At 46.6% G+C, this 15854-nt stretch overlaps 1 protein-coding gene across 1 annotated transcript in view; it reads left to right on the top strand.

The window, feature by feature from the left end:
• Positions 1–15854, top strand: part of LOC126528044 (glutathione S-transferase-like) — a 111121-nt gene that overhangs the window by 47526 nt on the left and 47741 nt on the right. The window lies entirely within an intron of this gene.

The following is a 15854-nucleotide window of genomic DNA, read 5'->3' as shown; positions in this document are numbered from 1 at the left end:
CGTAAATTCTGACGACTGCATAACGACGATGACGACATCAGGTCAATAAGATGACGACGACTCTGACGACAGTGGCGTCACGACCACGGTATGACGACAACCGGAGGAAGACGCGAGAATGGAGACGTTGGTTCTACCAAGGCTGCGTGACGACGGTGGTGTGACAACGGATGCATGACGATGGCACGCCAACGGTGACATAATTAGGTTTAAATTATGAATACATGATTACGACAAAATTATGGACAAAGAATGACGCGGTGGATCGACGAAGATCGTATGAGAACTACAACGGGACGGCAATGAAATGAAAATACTCAAGTGCTGACGATGGCATGACGACGGCACGACAACGAATGCTTGGTGACTGTTGTATGACGACGGTGCAATGACAAAGATGACAATGACAACGGCGGCATAATCACGATCGAATGGCGGCAGCATGGTTACACCAGAATGACGGACAAGAAATGACGTCGATGGATTGACGAAGGATAGTGTGACGACTGTGTGACGTCGATGGCATTAGGGCAGCGGTATGATGACTGCGGCATGACAAGGGTCAGATGTCGGAGTTACAATGATGACGATGTAACGACCAGAATGGCATCACGACCACTAGCCTGTACGCACGCTATTGACGCCACCTAGTGGCACAAGCCGTTAGACGACTTGGGCATCCGGGCAGGGGGTCGAAGGCGTGATGCGAGTAACACCCCGAAGCTGGAAGGACGACAATGCAACGATCACGACGGCATCGCGAATAGGAGCGCGCATACCTAGAGGCCTTAGCATGCAGACAGCTTGGGTCACTGGGCCCAAGACATAATGATACACCAAGGCATCGACTGAAATCGACTTTAGGGACATTTAAGCGTAGACCACTCTGTCTAAATAAATGATTGTGCCCATGGCCCAGAAGGGTCATGCAAATGAGCTAGCTAGCGTATTAGTAACATTAAAGAATTTATCGCGAAAAGTTGCACTTTCGGCCCTATTTATGCTCGTTAAAAAAACGAAAACGACTGCTTAAAAGAGCATTTTTTTTATGTTCACTGTAGCTTACGTAGGTGTAGTAATATTGTGGTTTGCATTGTTTCTTTCTAATGTCGCTATGTTATACGATATTGTTGTTCGCATTGCCGTTTTGAGAACTTCTTTGTAATGTCGTGGTGCTGTTTTGACTGTTGCGTCATAGAATCGTTGTGGTTGTACTAACTGTTATGCTATTTCTCCTTCAAAGCTGTGTACAACAGTATACAAAACTGTACAGGATGTTTCACGTAACTTGAACCGAGGACTTTAAAAAAATGTGGTTAACCGCAACTGCATGAAACTAACGACATATAGTTTGCCGTCATGTGGCGCTCCTTAGGATATGTTTTACATTGTGCGCTTTATTATAATTAACTAGGATCATGCACGCAAAATTTTCAATATTCCCTTTAGGGCCAAGCGCGTTTCGTTACGTTGTAGATGGCATCTCAAAACGACCGGTCCAATTTTTCGTGGCAACGTACATGCTGCGCAGTGGTTTTTTTCCGGCGTTTAAGAAAGCCCGCGAAATTTGAAATAAAACCACGTGACTGCGCTCGTGCGCTATCGTATTGCAGCGTGCTCAACCGTGCGTCGAGCCTATCAGGGACGACGGTGCTTCCTTCTCGTGTGCCACCGTCAAAGACGTTGACGCACAGTGAAGCCGATGCCTAGGGCCGCGGCCGCTCACCTCTCCACAGTCCGCGCGCGCCGTTCTTTGGCACGAAGCGCGCTTCAGAGCGCTGCAGTACGATAGCGCATTAGAGCAATGAAGTGGTTTTATATCGGAGAAGCTCATTCAATGGGCCATTAGCTGGAAATGTCATTCACTATGCCCGTGTAGAAGCAACAAAAATGGTATAAGACGTAATGTCATTCGCTCCGAATGACATTACACGTGTCGTGTAACAGGGGTATAACGCTGCAATAAAAGCCTACAGTCTTGTAGATTACTTAGCGGACCAGCAAAGAAACAACCTCATCGGCTATATGGTGCACCGTTCTCGCGTAAGTAAACCTGAGTTCAAAATAGCGTTGTTTTTCCACTTGCTTTGTCGGTAGGGAATACAAAGGAAAAAATTCCTTTGCAGATGCAAATAATGTCAACAGAAAGATAAACACGTTTGAAAGACCTTATACAGTAGCATTTTTCTTCCCATTCTGTTCGAAATCGATGGAAGTTACGCAGCTGTCGACTGCTACAACACACAATTGTGCCTGAGCAGCATAATCGGAGATATCTGTTACACTAAGTTCACCTACACCACAAGGAGGCAGATATTACTTGCTTAAGATGTCAGTTATCCCAGCATTTTCAGCAACTGCGATAACTCTGAGAAATTATGTACTCTGATTTTACTACTTATTCACTCAATATCATTGCGCACATAACGTCGCAGAATAATCCAGTTTGGACATCCAGGCTTTATAGAGTTAATGCCCGAGTGCAATCGTCTTCACAAGAACACTACACGCACGATGTTCACGCCGGCTCGTGCCTATCAAGGCAGTGTTGTTTTCACTCACTCTGTTATTGCTCCGCACGCAGTCCCATCAAAGGTCCTTTTATAGCGTGGCGTTGTGCTAGACAGACATTCATTATTTACCTTTTCGCACTAAATCTCTCTCTTTCTCTCTATCTCTCTGTCTTGAGGAAAATGGCCTTTCACGTCAGGGTTATTGTCATAAACCCGACGATTGTTTTCACAATGCATTACATTGTCTCTTCGCCGGGCACACGGGAACGTGGAGCCCGCGTTGCCGCTTTTAGACCCAGAAAGAGCGTCCGCTAGGTTACAAACAAAGCTCCGGAAAACCCCGCATTGTCCTTCGGGACAGCACCTTGGCAATGACCCGCTAATAGCCTCCAAAGGATAGCTTTGGTTCTGCCAGAAAAAGAAAAAAAAAAAACGTCAATAGCACGGACATGAGGTAAAAGTTTTACGGACTAGGTGACGTACGGCGACTGGACGTTCGTCATGCGCCATTTCGTTTTTATTTCGCATTCAATCGCGTATCAGCGTTTGGTGGTGCTATGCATTTCTCACTTAAGTAGCTCTTTCACGCCGGAATTTCACGCGCACATAAGAAACTGTCTGACCTTAGCACCCTGATCGCTTACACGGTTGGTGTGTGTGGCTGACGGCTGGCCAGTGTCCGGCGCTGTCTGTGCTAACGCGGGCTGCCGGCACCGACTTAGCAGGGCTCCTCTTCCTCTTAGGCAACAGTCATCGCTTACATCGTCCAGTGAAAGGTGCGCGCGAAGAGCCTTCCTACGACAAAGAGACCCAACGTGAAGCCGCTTCCAGTATACAGGATGTCCCAGCTAACCTGGACCAAGATTTTGAAAAAGCGTATGTGTTCTTCAGAACAGAAATCGCGTGGATGTTGTTAGCGTTTATCTAAACTTACAGTACCATTTCCTTGCTCGTCCTTTTTTTGAGTGATTAGCCGAGATAAATTAACTTTTTAATTATAGCTTGAAAGGTTCAGGCGACAATAGGAAAGAATGTGGAGCTTCACAAATATTGCCCAAACCGGGTACTTCCAACGAGATAGACTTAGCGTGGCCGTTTTTATTCAGGGAAAAACGAAAGCCCGCGGAGTTTAAGAAGTACCACGTGACAGCGCGCTCTGTGCGTCCGAATACGCCGCGATTACAGCGCCATCATGAGTGATTTGTAAAAACATCGCTAGCGCAGCGCCTTCCCTTCACTTGCGAGAAAGTGCTTCAACCTTCGTTCGGCTCTGACATTACCGGCAGCCGCTAACGAAGCGCTTCTTCGGAGCGCCGTCATGAACTCACTTTTTTTTTTATTTCGCAAAACCTGTAGGAAATAGTTGGGGTTGCACGTGCGAGCACCTAGACGGTCGCGACTCAAGACAATCATTGCCGTACTGCAGCTGCTGTAACTAGAGGGCACCGCATGTCAGCTTGGAATAGGGTGCCTCGATGCGCGCGCCCTCTCGACGGCGGAGGGGAGGGCGCGCATCGAGGCACCCTAGCCTGGAAAAGCATTGTCGTAGACGGGTTACAACCGGCACTTGAGCCGGAAAACACATTGGCAGGGCATAGGCGGTACTTATTTGGTTTGTCTCTATCGGGTTTGTAAGTGCTAAAGCGTTGTTTTTTCTTTCTTTCTTGTACTGTTGTTGTGACCAAATACATTAGATGACTTAGAACAAAGGAAATTGCATTTCCTCGATAAATGCAATAAAGCAAGTGGAAGCATGCTACCTCAAACCCCTTCCGTAGCACTTTAATAAACTTTACTTTCGTTTTTGAGTAAACTTTACGTTTTTACTCGGGGGCACCTACAACAGTGCATTTAGTCCTCGGAGAAATGCTTACGCTATATGCTTATTCAATACCTGCGACATTTACTGGAGCTTAATATCATCTAAATGCTTCATTGCTCGTTCAATTTCAGATTTAGGTCAAATGAGCAGCTTGCCTCAGGATACCTTTTCTATAACGTATGCGTTAGTTCCTAGCGTATCAATATTAAATGGGAAAGTATTTCTTGATTCTTTGCGTTATTCGTCCATCATCAATCTCAAGAGCGCAAAATTCGCCGAGAGGAATTATATACCACTTTGATATGTGTCTTCGCGCTCAAATGTTTTCTTTTTTTAAGCAGAGCTACAGTACGGCCAGCACGCCATGCCCTTGAACATGTCGAAAAGAATTCCGAGTAAATCACAAGCTGTTGGTGCAAGGTTCGTACCCCTCGTGATAACGTTTACCCCATTACCAAGAGAGGACAACCCGAGCCACGATTGCCATTGGTGGTGCTGAACTCGTCATCTATGTGTCGTGCGCAGCGTTGTTGATTCCGGAGTCCATGAGGACACAGTATCTCTGCCCGAGGTACTGAGATTTAGAAATGGTAAAGGAACACCTGATGAATTTGCGGAGGAGAATAGTAAAGTAAGATTGGTGCATTGGCATAGTGCAAAAGCAGGGAACATAAAGAATCAATTTTAGGACAATATATTTCTTTCAGTATTAATGATACGTTAACAAGAACTGTGAGCCCTGTAACGACCGAAGAAAGGTAAAGGTGACGAGCTTGATGGCATAGGCGGCGCCACCCGGTTTCATAAGGGAAATGCCGGCAATATTCTCCCCTCCAACTGAGCCAGTGATTCCGAGTAAAACTAGCCTCTTGAAGTCAGCAACATGCCATGCCGCGTCCAGTTTACTCGCTCACACTTTCTTGCGCCACAATACAAACAAAAGCAAACGTAACGGACAATCTCACATTGCGAATCTTGAAAACGCATTCAGAAGCAAGAGAATGAAATAGGCTTCGAGAAAAAAAAAAAGAGAAAGTCAATTACAGCAGGAACGAGATCGCGGAACAATGCGACCGGTGCAACGCGTAGGTCCAGAGAAAGACCGAACTCGGCACCTTGCCCATCAAGAATGCCGTCACTCGAAAGTAAGGGTCCTCTCTCTCTCTGTTGCCTCGCAGGAGAAAAGAAAAGACGCTACCGGAAGGTGAAGAGGCGGACGGACGGAAGGAAGCAAGGAAGGAAGCGAGGGCCAGAGGGTAAAACGCCGCAAGGGGATCCGGCTCCGTGGCCTTTGAATGGAAGACGTCAGCGCTGTGGGCGCGGCCTGTCAGTTCCACGAGCCGGCGGCCATAGGGGTGCATTCTTCGAGAACTCATTCTTCGCGCTTGCGAGCGCGGCGCCCCGGAAGCCAAGCGCCAAGCCAAGCCAAGCTGCGTTCCGCGCTGTCGAAAAGCTCCTCTGAATGTTGCAAGAAGAAAAACATTGTCTCGGACTCACCACCGACACCATGGACGTGTCCTTGCCACTTCTGCTGGGATTAAGACTGTTTTCACAGTGAATACTCCTGCTGGGGCTTGGGGTATTCTGGAGTGCACTTGGGGCGGAAAACACGGTGCTTCTGTTTCTTACAGGTCGGACCTTACATATTTTCGATACTTCGTATGGTTCAGGCTTAATCATCGTTATACTTGATGTAACTCGCAGAGAGTAACCAAAGAAGCCTACTTGCAGTCGCAGGTAGCGCAAGGAACAGGACAACAGGAAATGATTATGTGAGTATTTCGAACCATTTCTGGTTGCAACTGTCTTACACAATTAAAAACAAAAGAAAGTGTTGCTAAACATAAAAGTAAAATAAAATAAAAATAAAAAAGTAGGATTGCTTTACGTTAGCGGGACCGAACAAAAATTGGCTGTCCGAAGCCGGCAAGTGCTGGAATTCGCCGTTAGACCCTTCTTGTTTACTGATGTATGTCTCACAGTATTGCGATTATTTTTTTCAATTGAGGAAGGCATCTGTTGAAGTATTGTACATAAAATTTATTGGCGCTGGCCCAATTACAAGCGTCTGACGTGCACTTGAAAATATTCATTTCAAAATTCTTTCTTTGAAGTGGTATAGGTCTAAAGTGGAGCATGCGGTGCTTCCTCTTTAAGGTGGTGGACTAACACTGCGTTAACTGAAATTACACGTCTTGCATTTTTCGCAGCTGCGTACGTAGCATGTTTCGTACAACAGCAGTGGCTCTATCTTGAGTTCCACACATAGCATATGACCTTGGCCCAACGGATCCCTTAAATAAACATTCTTCGAATAACTGGGTAACCTTGTGAAAAGACGGGGAATGCGGGAGATGGAAATTCAAGACGATGAGCAAAACGTGAACAAGGTGAATGCAGGAGCCAACGTTTCGACAAGTGGATTTTTCTTCTTCAAGGCGACATATGCTTTCCTCGCCACAATATATATAGGTGGGGCCCCACCTATATATACTGTGGCGAGGAAAGCATATGTCGCCTTGAAGAAGACAAGTCCACTTGTCGAAACGTTGGCTCCTGCATTCACCTTGTTCACGTTTTGCTCATCGTCCTGGGTAACCTTGGTGGGCCTTGTGACACATGTCACGATGCTTACACAAAATCGAAAGTGGGCCTACTGTACGCAGACATTCAACTGCAGTAATTAAACAGATGGCGACACCTTCGGCAGTGTTAAGAAAATACCAATCCTATTTTCTCCAATGGACAGCACGCGCTAATGTTCCTAGAGCTGATCATTATTCAATAATCTTTTTGTCTCGGGAGTAGAAAAATATTACCAATGACCTCACTGTGATTCTGTAAAGTGATCGAGAAAATTCTACACCTGTAGAGAATTACAACAACTTGCGCACTGCAGTGTTCAAGCTAGCAAAAAACTGCCTAATGTTACTGTTAATTTCGTCTACGCAGCATAAGTTACACGGGCAAGGTAAGAAGGTTACAAACATACGATGACCTTGTACGTGGAACAAAGAATTACGGCAGTTATAAGTAATTCCGTTCATATTAGTTTTGTGATGCTTAAGGTAGCCAACACTTGTATCTCCTCAGTTCATTTTGTCACGCAATCGACTTTGCATGCAGAAGAGGAACAGGCAGTCAACTGCAAATAATAATACGCCAAGAAAGAAAGTCTTGCCGGTTTCGTGTGTTAATTCAACACGGCTGGCCGGGCAGAGAACACCAGGAGGCAATCTTAACAGTGTGAACAGCCGTACAACCGCTCGGCAAAGTATGAAGTGTCCGACAACTAAAAAATTCACAGGGCCTCATGTTATCCCTTAGATGACTTAGACCTTAGACGAAGTGTCGATGCATTAAAGATGGACACATGACGTACTCAACCTTCTTAATTCGCTTAGTCTACTTCAGCTAGTCATCCCTCTTAATTCGCTTACTCAGCGTCTTAATTCGCGTACTCCTCCATTTAATTCGCGTACTCATCCACTTAATTCGCTTAGTCACCCCCCCCCCCCCCTAATTTGCCTAGTGTACTTCGCTTAGTCATCTCATTTAATTCCAAAGGTCGATGTTTCGACTCCCACCCGAGGTTGTGGATTCGAGTGTTCAACTTTATCGTAAATAACTGCGCCTGAATTAACGCAGCCTTCGTTGACACTAAATGTCGTGGGCTCGAGTGCCTTGATTATCACTATCTTAATTAACCTCATCTTCATTAACACAAAAGGTCATGGGTTCAACTTCCACAAGTGGTTGTGGTTCCACTCCCACCAAAGGTCATGAGTTCGACTCCCACAAAAGAATTCGAGGGTTCGTGGCCTATTTGTACGTTTCGTGTCATCGACGCGTTTTCACTCAAGGTCGACTGGACGATGGGACATCATTACATCATTAACCAAAGAACATTCAGAAAGCATACATTCCGTCATCCGAACTGGAACAGAACGTACGTGTAAGAGGTCGTCTAGACCTGAAAAAAAAAAAGTTTTGATGAATTAGCACCTACGACTCCTGGATATATAGTGACAGGCTCCATTCTACCCCGGCCTTAATAAAGTTAAGTACATGTTTAAGGCAAGCCATCTCACGACTCTCCATGTCTAAATATATAGACTATTGCAGGAATGTGTGTTATAGGGCACATGTGGTAGCGTGCACAGGTATAACACGCAAAAAGAACTCAGAATCGGTGCTCACTTGCAAGTGATGCTTATTGAAACCAGCCAGCTCGCATGCCTGCGTACTGCTAGGAGACCTAGTGCGAGTCAATGTTCGTGTGTATTACGTTGCTCGGAACACGTATTAACACGTATTAACACGGAACACGTAGTGGCGGGCGAGCCGGTAGAGGCATACTTTACTCGCCGAAATGGCGTCGCGTGTATCAGTTGATTGACATCTTAGTTCTGTTGATGAAAACTGTGTTCGATATGATTGGCAAGCTTCTTTGAATCCATCTGCCAGCTGCTTATCTTCACTTTGCGCATGTTGGACAATATGGAGGAATGTTCATTTCGACAGGCTGGCTCCAACAAGCATCAGTAGTCATTGAGCGCCTGTCCTATATTTTTTTTTCGTGTTATTTCTGTGTTCATGTTTACCGTCTAAAGAGACTGTCTTGCCATGAACATTGTAATACACGCTTCTATAGTACTGCGCTGTCATACTTACCAGTAGCAGTTCTGCGCTATCATGTGCAAGTACCCTTCGACCTGATAATTGAAGCCCTCGACAAGCGTGTGGTGGACGTAGACGTAGGATATCTCCGAATATGATGTGAAAGGGGCGCTGAGCGCCTTTCCGTTTTCAGAAAGGCTTCAGTTTGAGTGGCACCGAGCATGCATGTCGTGCCTTATATTGTCGTAAAACTCTGTCGAAACGTTTGAAGTGAGCGGCGATAAAAAAAAAAAAAGCCTGTTTCGCGACATTCTTGACAAGTCGCGGTTAGAGTGAGTACTATCGTTATTGCGGAAGCTCTCAGCAAACCCAGCAAGCCCAGCAAGACAAACAGACTATTCAGCAAGGAAAGAAGCCCTAGCAGGGACCCAGCCGTCGTCCCCCATATACACAAGTTGGCTGCCAAGCTTGAGTTTGTTTGTTTTTCATGTTATCTTAGGTTAGGTAACGATTACTAAGTTAACCAAAACGAAGACTTCATATGCCAATGAAGTCTTCCAAACACACACACAAATAAAATCAAGGCCGCAATGAGGAGGTTAAAGCAACACCGGTACTCCGGCCAACTTAATGTTCTTGCATGTTTGCTTTGTTCTTGGCATCCTCTTTGACTATACCTTCATGCCAAATTGCCTATTAAGCAGTTTGTAGTCGCACCTCGCCCTCTGCACGCACTCACACATGCAAACGCATGCAGGGCACAGGTACAACGACGAACATTGGCGCGCAGAAGAGTCATTTCAATTGAGAGCCTACCTTGCTTACGCGATATTTCTTGAGTGTTCTATTCTGTCAATTCTTAATCGTGTAACCATTAGGTCACGCATTTGATCCTCCTTTCATCGAGCTGTACTGTGTAGTTTTCATAGAACGCACTGAGTTATAGCAGGATCCCTAACTTCAATCACATATAACAGGAAGGATCAAACGTTTACCGGATGCAGGTTCCACGAGAGGGTCGAATGTCAGCCCATTTTTAGCTCGCAGACATCAACACAGCACAAGGCTTTGTTGGTCGCTTACACCTGGTACACGCAGCGCATTTAAATTTCATGCTGTTAGCTCAGGCTCAGTAAACATTCTTAGGGGTAGTTATTTTTGGGCTACAGTTCATGAAACATAGCTATTAGACGAAGGGCACTGCGAGCCCGTCGTCTAATAGCTATGTTTCAACACAGCCTTGTGCTGAGACATCAACACATCCTCGTGCTGCGTTGATATCTGCGAGCTAAATCGACACACATACACAAACAAGTCTAGTCGGCCCTTTGTGTATGAGTGAGTTTTCACCACTCTTTTAATCGGAAATATCGAATTATTTCTCAGATCCGATGTACAGGAAACCTTTTACACTGCCTGCGCATACCAAAAGTTTCAAGCGAGGTTGCAACTGAGCTTCTGCAAAGCGATCATGCCATTTGCAAAGCGACAAGCACAGATCACACCTTGGTTTTCAACAAATTGAAAATTGTACAAGCGCGAGCACATTCAAGAAGTTTCTTTGCATCGAAGGAGCGCAGAAGCAGAGCCAGATGTTGAAGCGTATGGTGGCGCCGAGACAACGACATCACAACAAAAAGGCGAGCAACTAGCGACACATGACAGCACAGCGAACCCCTCCGAAACTCCTCCCAGAAAAGAAGAACCATAAAAGAAAGACAAATCGGAGCAGACGGCTGACACGCGACCTTGGAGGAGCGGGGCACGGAAATTGAATAGGGGAAACCAGAAGAACGCCGTCAACAAAAGATTTCGCCATTGTTGTTGACCCCCGTATTTTCAGCACCCGGACATACGACGAGGGGGCAACACTCCTCCGACTGCTCCTATCTCTGTGTGTATGCTCCAACCGAGGGCAGAAAAAAAAAAGACAGACGAAACAATTGAGAATAAGGTTATAGTCTGACGTGTAAAGACACGGCCCCGAAGACAGCAGGAAGGAAAAGCCTATAATGACTTCTTCAAGAGGCCCTCTTTGAACTTGCTAGCGACGTAAGAAGCTGACCAAGTGACGCAGCCGGTATCTTTCTTGAAGGGTGATTGAGGAAGCCCTGATGCAGTCCGGCACCAGTTTAAGTGGAATGGTTGGAAGTTGGGATAAAAGATACATCTAGTATTTTGCACTCTGCCGAGCACCTTGCCCTTATGCATTTATTCATTAAGAAAGCGTCATACAGGTTCTGATACAGATAAACGTGGGTACAATTCAGAAAAATAAAGATGCGGGCAATCAGAACAAAACAAATCCTTCTACACGAAAGAGCGTAGAAACTACGTCTCCTGCAGTACCTCGTAGGCGTCACGTACTGAGCTGGTCTAGGTATCTGGTCTCTATCCGCATGTCTGGGCGCGAATAAGCGGAATATAAACGGAGAAGGAAGCGATGCTGACTCTCATGTTTTAGGTCATAAGACGCCACGTGAGTCCCCATAAACATTTATGAGTAACGAAAAAAAACTCCAACAGCGAATTACGAAATCAGGAAGAACTAAAGCAACAAAAGCTCGTGGCTTGAAGAGGCCGCACAGCGATCGAACTCCCCACTTGTTAACATTTCCGTTTAATCAGTTCGTTGTCAGATCGTATTTCACCGAAGCATTCTTCTTTCGTTTTCTAAAGATGCGAATATTTCATTTCAAGTTCAAGAATGGCTCCAACTTCTGTCGTGACTCCCTCCCACCCCCTCTCTTTCTTACGCACTCAGCTGTTTACACCTATGAACTGGTAATAAATGGCAGGCAATACCTACTTCGCCCCCTTGATCCAGTCGTTATTGCTTTTCCCGCATACCGTGTAATAATAGTCCTCGAGTCGCAAAGGCAACATACAGCACAAAGAAAGGAGCAGAATATGTGGCTCTTATATGCTAAGCTGCTCCTGTGATAGCGCGCTATCTGTCATTGTTTTGCAGAAGTAACCTGTTTTTTTAAATCCCAGCAAGGTCTACTTTGAGCAACAAGTAATTTGTGCGTTGGTGCAGAGTTCAAAGAGCGCTGTCTTATCTGCACGTGCTAACATCTCGTTTGCGTAAACAAGCGTCGACGGTCAGGTGCGCGTCTCTACGCAGTGGCACTTGTTCACTGCCACTAAGACGTACCTGAAAGACACAATCACGAAAGTTGTTTACGTTAGCCGTAAGGCCGAGAAAAGCTCGCCCCTCGCCACTCACTCCTCAAACTTTGTTGCGCTATTATGAGCTGACATAACCTTAAACGAGAGGTGTCACCTGGTGCCTTGCCAGAGTCAACAACGCGCCTACCTAATGTTTCGTTAACTGCGCTTTCGAATGCATTATGGTCACGGGAAGGACGTTTAACTGAAACTATAAGAACACCAGCAAAGAGTGGCATCTTAGTCACGGCATGCCATCCGGCCACATCTAGAGAGCTCCAGCTTATCAGCGACTAATTTTAGACAGACGGAACGCGCAGGTGTGAGCTATCTCTTGGCGTGCCTATACGGCGGGAATGCGCAAATGTTTTGTTTACCTGACCCCTCAGCCAAACCAAAAGACCCTCGTTGCCTGTCGTATGCGCATCGAAAACACCAAGCCATCAGTCGCCGTAGGCTGGGCGTAACCGAAACATGACCTCCCCACCACCTCTACATTCTCGGAGACTGAGGGGGGGGGGGGAGGGGGGGGCGGCGAGGTCTATATGCTGCAGTTGGATAGACTCCTCCTCCGCAACGAAATGCGCCTGGGACGAGAACTGATGCGAAGCGGGAGAAAGCAAGGAAAGCGCAAAGAAAAACAGCGTCGTTGGCGCCGAATGGGCAACACGCGCCAAAGCTTCCCCTCTTTCAAGGATTGTTTACTATCGAGAGGCTGACCGTGCCGTGGGTCGGTTCGGCCATGACACGCATCTGTCTGGCACGAAGCTGCGGGCGGGCGCGCGCGCGTGTGTGTGACCGGCCTTCTGGGAGCTGTAATCTTGGAACCGCAAGGAACAAAACAAAAGAACAGAAACGTACGGGGCAAAAAAATATTTACGTTGACAAACCCCGCGTTCGCTGACACGTGGAGACGAGCGATGTATGCTGGCCTTATATAGCGCTAAGTTTTGACGGGTGTCGGCAGGAAGTCTTTTTTTTTTTTCGTGAGCCGTTAATTAGCCAAGGAAGGCAAATAAAAGCGCGAAGGGAAGAAATTGTGCTTAGAGGTCGTATGTAAATTAGCTAGGGGCTATTTCTTCCGCAGCAGCGTGTGTCTAGAAAGGATGCGCGAAAAAATATGAGACAAGGGCGCGGTAGTTCGAGAAAGCGAAGGCGGAAATATTGTTGGCACTAACTTTAGAAACCCCGTTCTCGTCTTCTTTCTTTTATATGTGGGTGCTAACAAACACAGCCTTGACTTAAGGGAAAGCATTATTAATATCATCTAACAGCAGCGCATTTTGCCCGCTTCTCAGCACCGAAAGTGTGTTCAGTGTGCTAGCATTACGTACAGCCCCCACTAACAGAGACAAGTTGGACACTGGATGGGAACTAAGACGCAAACTGACGCCTCTTCGTTCCCATTCAGTGTCCATCTTGTCCCCGTTAGTGTGTTGCAAAAAGCGCAATAACAATGATCGTGCACCAATTGGCACAACTGATCGCTCTGTTAAATCGACAGTATAGGGCTTTGCGAGCACCCAGCAACAGCCTAAACTAGTCTTAGTCCTTTTGGTGGGCGTAGTTGAGGAGGAGGAGGGCAGTTGATTGCTGCAGGTGGACCTATAAGCCGTGAAAATGTTTCCGGCAAATGCTCCACCCGATCACCGCTTATCAGTTGCGGTAGGAACTGAAGCCTGTATAATCTCAGCCGGTAACGAAACAGCAATAACTTTGATAACAAAAGGGAATACTACTGGCGAGGACGAATTTGAACCGGAGCGCGACAGGCTCAGCAACCGTTCGTTCTAAGTGGACCCACAGGGTTCGCCATTCAATTTCTAACTCCGTATCACGGGGAAATTTTAGGAGGAATCAAAGCGCCTAGCCCTCTCGTAAATATCCGGTATCCTTGCCGGTACAAATTGCCACTTGCCGCTGGGGCATGGGGCCATCTTTCATTTCAGCCCATCTATTAACACACTACGCTGTTCGACGCGTTCGGGACACTCCAACAAATTATGATTTACGTCGCTAAGAGGCTGACGGTGCGCGCACAGCAATGATGTACTAAGTGCTGTCTTGCATTGCCAGGCTCGAATTTGCGCTGACCGCATGCAGACACGATAAAACAAGGTTTCAGGTCTGCGAAATCTCTTAGTCACACAAAGTTAGTGCGGTTCGAGACCAGATTGAACACAGGTGACTTAAGCTGACGTGTGCGCCCGGTGTGGCCGGATTTATGCACGCTTCCGTGTGGCGGCTCCTGCGTTTTAGCGGGGAAATGCGAATGTGTAGTTGCTAGCACTCTAAACGCCTGTGTTTATTGTATAATCGGTTCCTAAGACAGCGGGTTGTCGTCTAGCCCGGCCTGAAGTGGTAGGGGTGTGTGTGTGTGTTTGCCAACGCGCCAAACAAGCTGACCTTGCAAACGTCCGGTGTAGTGGCGGCGACCTTCTTTGGCCTGAAATGAAGGTTGCAAGTTCGCGAGGAGGACGGGAAGCTTAACACGCACGATTCGGCTATCTTGTCGCGATAACAGAAGTTTTAGAACGCTTTCAAATATTGTATCCAACTGCGAAATATTCGTGTTTTTGGAATGGCGCCAGCGCGTACGTCAGGAAATGTTGCCGGCGTCATTACAGCTGAAGTGTTCTACGTACCTATCAAGCGTTCGCGTGATAAACTTTAATGACTGTTTTCACTTTCGCCTGATGCTGCACTCACTCATTCTAAACTAAGAGCAGGCATAATGTAGAAAATAAATGAATACTTGAGAGGTTGCCCAAACAAATACCTACGCTGCGTAGAGAAGACATTCACTGCCAAAAGGCGGCTATTATCCGGTGTCACTTGTAAATAGTCTAGAGAGAGAGAAAAAAAAATCAAATAGAAAGAAACACGGCAGAAAGCGGGGTACAAAAAAAAAGAAATAGGCTGAGGGCGCGAGGCGGGTGGCTAAGCCGGCATTGTTGATGGCATCACGCCGTTAGAGCTTGCGTAAAAGAAGCCCGACGCACAATGAGTGCGCTTTAATCCACAATCAATAACAACGCTTTCTAGGAGCTATTGTCATGCAACTCCAAAATACGCTTCGCCTATCAGATTAGGAGGAAGCCTGAGACGGTAGCCGTGGCTGTTCTATTTGTTCTTTACTTTTTTATTTTGAGGGCTTGTTTGCAAATCTTTGAAAAGACCCCAGCACGAAAGCCACGGATCACTTCCTCTTCAGGCTGCTCTTAGAAGAGTATACCGTATGTGCTGGAATAAGGGCCGCACTTCCAATCTGGCAGCCTAAAGTTTGAAAAAAAAAATTGAGATAAAAGAATTCTAGGACTGAAGAGAGTGGCGCGGTAGTTCGTGTGCATGCTCTAGAAGTCTGAGCGTGCGGCTTGCGCGGTCCTTGGACATCGCTGTAAAAGCTTTGACGTCACATTCCCGCCTCATGTGACGCATAACGTGACGCATAACGTGACGCTTAACGTGACGCTTAACGTGACGCATAACGTGACGCTTAACGTGACGCTTAACGTGACGCTTAACGTGACAGAGGGCACTGAGTAGGACTGCATCCACGGGTGTGCTACCGAACTGAATTTGAGCAGCGGTGACCTCGACAGCTTGATGAGGACCATAGACGGTCACGAACTAAGTGGCGCGCTTGCCTTATGAAAACAACAGCGTTCGCTATTTCTGCAAAAATAAATCAGTGGTATTGCGCATGGCTAGAAAAAATTTGACTAATC

The sequence above is a fragment of the Dermacentor andersoni genome, chromosome 9 (genome assembly GCF_023375885.2).
Source record: "Dermacentor andersoni chromosome 9, qqDerAnde1_hic_scaffold, whole genome shotgun sequence".
Lineage (NCBI taxonomy): Eukaryota > Metazoa > Arthropoda > Arachnida > Ixodida > Ixodidae > Dermacentor > Dermacentor andersoni.
The sequence above is the reverse complement of the archived record's forward strand: the minus strand, read 5'-3'. Positions and strand labels throughout refer to the sequence as shown.